The sequence below is a fragment of the Gavialis gangeticus genome, unplaced genomic scaffold (assembly GCF_001723915.1).
Source record: "Gavialis gangeticus isolate Ggan-Ray unplaced genomic scaffold, GavGan_comp1, whole genome shotgun sequence".
NCBI classification, from domain to species: Eukaryota; Metazoa; Chordata; order Crocodylia; family Gavialidae; genus Gavialis; species Gavialis gangeticus.
Genome location: NW_017728993.1, coordinates 35,267,099 through 35,270,578, shown reverse-complemented (window position 1 = coordinate 35,270,578; position 3,480 = coordinate 35,267,099). Strand labels below are relative to the sequence as shown.

Here is a 3,480-nt window from a genome sequence, read left to right as displayed (position 1 = left end):
GGCCCAGCACAGGTGGGGGGAGGAGGGGGCAAGCAACTGATCCTATGTTGCATGTGCCTGTCTGCCATGCATCCACTGCCAGGGGTACTGGACAGAGCAGGTAGGTGGGTGGGCAGGGTGTTCATGGAGACTGGCTGGGACCCCTTTGAGTAGGGCATGCTCAGCCCAGCGGATGGGATGGGGCCGCACCTGGGTGGGGAGTGGTATGAGCATGGGATGGGCTGGATCCCAGGCAGGGGCCTGGGCTGGGATTTTGGGGTGGTGACACCACAGGGCCAGGACCTAGGGTAGAGCTGTGATCCATTCCCTGCATGGCCTGGTGCTGTCAGTGCTCCAGCCCCAACCTGTCTTGCTCTCAGTCTCTGCTTCAGATGCTGCTGCCTATGGCCCCATTTTATTGACCAAGCTGAGTGTGCCCTGCCCACAAGGGTCCTGGCCAGATGGAGACCATGCTTGCCCACTCAATCAGTGTGGCAGCTCTGACAGCAGGTGCAGGGTAGATGGGCTGGGGTGCCCAGGCAATGGTGTAGGGGTGGGAGGCAAGTTTGGCAGCAGTGGTGACACTGGCAGTGGCTTCTGGAAGGAGCCACCACCACCAGGAAGCTGAGTCCAGCTGCTGCACTGCCTCAGCCCCTCTGTGAACCCCGGGGCAATGGGACCAGCTGCATGCACCATGGCTTGGGTTGCCTCCCCCGCACCTGGGCTGGGTGGGGCTAAGGGTTAGATACAGTGTACCAAGGGATTGTATCTGCCTATTCTTGCTGTAAACTGTTTTGGAAGATGCAACTATAGGCTGTTGTTTGTTTTGTTCTGTTTTTTTTTAATTGAGATGTTGAAGGAATCAAAGTAGCTAGTGGTTCTGTACCATACTCTGATTCTTCTGAGCCCTAGACTATAGGCTACTGGATTTTAAAAAAAAATCTAAATACCCTTGGATTAAAAACACCCTCATCCAAAGATATTCAGAGCTATGTTAGAGTTTAACACTTGCAATTTCTTGAATCTACATGGACTGCAGGACTGATTAACTAATCTTACACTCCTAGCTGCACATTACTTTTTTGCTGAAATCAATGCAAGTTTTCTGTGAAACATTTGATTGTCGCAGTCCTTGTATAAGCTCAGCCATGGTCCTGAAGTCTTTTATAGCATATTACCCAGGAAATCTCCATCCCAAATATGTATTCAAATGTCCTTGGCCTTCTATGGATTAGGAAATGTGGCTATTCTAAAACAAATGTCTGTCCCTTATTCTCAGGACAACAGAACATTGACTTGCATCACTGGAGATAGAGCTGTATGTGTGGTTGTTGGTATTATCTCTACTTGTAGCTTTGGCCTGCAAAATATGTTGATGTTTGAGTAATAGAAGTCACTCTTCCACAACACTTTCTTGCTGCTGATCTCTATATTACAGATGTGGTTCTTAAAAGAACTTGGCTTCCTTTAACTTTTATAATGGTGGGGGTGGAGGAAAGTGTTGAGGAGACTAGAAAAATGTGTGTTGAGTGTTTTAAATACAGTATATCGGTCAATATTGCAAGTTTGCCTGATAGTCTGCATGAATGTTAATGAGTGAAAAATATTTGTTATATGTAATTATGGCCTCTCTCTGTTTTGCGGCTGATGAGTTAGGATCTTTCAGTAAGCTGTATTAAGTTAAAATTTTACCTAGCTGGAATACTGAAACTGATTTACAATACGTACTAATGTTTTAGCTCCTGTTTTACATTAAAGCTTATTATTGTGATCTCCAGTAAAAAAAAACTCATGAGTTTCAGGACTTGAAGTTCTTTTTACAGTTTGTCTGCTGTCTGGGAAATGAAGGTTGGAGTGTTTATAGCCTGGGTTGTCCCAGGGAATATGCAAGAAATAGTTTGATCTATATAGTTGGAAGAAATGTTAGAAAAGTTCTTGTTTATAAAGTACCCTAACACTGTCCATGTTAGATCCCAATTATAGGACTAATTCAATAAACAATAACCTGGAGAGACACTGGTAGATGTCACCTGAGGAGGGGCATTTTGTGACCAAAAGGTTGTCCAACATAGCTCACAAGTATATAATTGGACGAATAAAAGATATTACCTGTTTCTTGGGGAATTAACGGTCTGCATAGTATTTCAAATGCTTGTGTTTAATAGAGTACAATACTACCATCAAAGTTGAAGTTTGAATTGTGCTTAGATTTTAAGGAAACCTGGTAGTTGGAATCAGAGATTGAAATGAAGACTTTCTGGCTCGTGTCGCTTTAAAAACTGACTTTTGTCCATTTTAAAAACATGCCTCAAGTATATTTAAAAAGTTGGACAGAAATGAGAAGAAACAAATTTTAACTTCTCAATTTTAGTTGAAGCAAAACTCTATCATGTCCACGTATTAAAAATAAGTTTTCTGAGAATTTAAGTTTTGTAAGCTTTTAACCTAGTTGCTCCAAAACATGATAGTAAGAAACTTTTCTGGTAAAACATGAAATAAAGTAAATCATTATTCAATTCCTTCTTACAATATAAAAGATGTAGATGAAGAATTCTCTAACTACAAGTACACATGTTATCGGGTTCTTCTATAGTATGACTTGAGAATTATTGGAGATCACAGTAAGTCACCACCTCCAGCACCATTTTAAAACAAGCAAAATTGGTAGCAACTTATTTGCCACCTTGTTCACCCTCCAGGCTTAAAGGTTTTATGCTTCAAGCTTTTTTTCCCTCGTAAATCACAAGGGTTAGAAATGTACTGTAATATCTTTAAATTGAAGCCAAGAGTCTCATGTAATTGCCCAACACTAGAATGGGACTCTTGCTGAATATTGGAAGAGATGCAGAAAAGCAAAGTATATATGCACATTTTTAATAAGATCAATATAGAGCATAAGCTTTCATGAACTTGAGCTCACTTCATCAGAAGCTGTGAAAGGACAAACATAGAACAGTATATATAGTTGAGAGTGACTTGAATATAAAAGGTGGGGAGGGGGAGGGAGAGGAAGGGGAGCAGGGAAGGAAGAGTGCTGGGATTGGCAGGCAAACAAGTTAAAGACCCATAGGAACAAAGGGGTCATAAAAACTATTCCAGGTAATGAGATATGAATATGTAGTCCTGGTTTAGCCCATACTTAACACAATCCAGTCTGTGCATTATTTTTTGTTTCTCAATTTTCTGTTTAAACTAGTTTTTAAAATGTTGCTGTTGGAGAAGAGCAATCCTGGAGTTGGAACATCTAGGAAGGTTAAAGTGCTGTGCCCCAGGCCTTTGTGCCTTTCTGGAGCTGATGTCAGGCAGGTGTTCGTTCTTTCTTATCCGTACAGATCGTCCAGTCTATCCAGTGTAGACGGCAGAGGGACACTGTAATCAGGTGATAGTGTATATGACGTTGGTAGAATTGCAAATGAATGAACCTTAGATGTTGTTATATTCTTCATTATTTAGCGCAATGGTTTGGTCTGTAATAACGGCACTCTATATTAAGGAGGAATA

At 41.6% G+C, this 3,480-nt stretch overlaps 1 protein-coding gene across 4 annotated transcripts in view; it reads left to right on the top strand.

Moving 5' to 3' along the window:
• Positions 1-3,480, top strand: part of MCOLN3 (mucolipin 3) — a 42,908-nt gene that overhangs the window by 2,272 nt on the left and 37,156 nt on the right. The window lies entirely within an intron of this gene.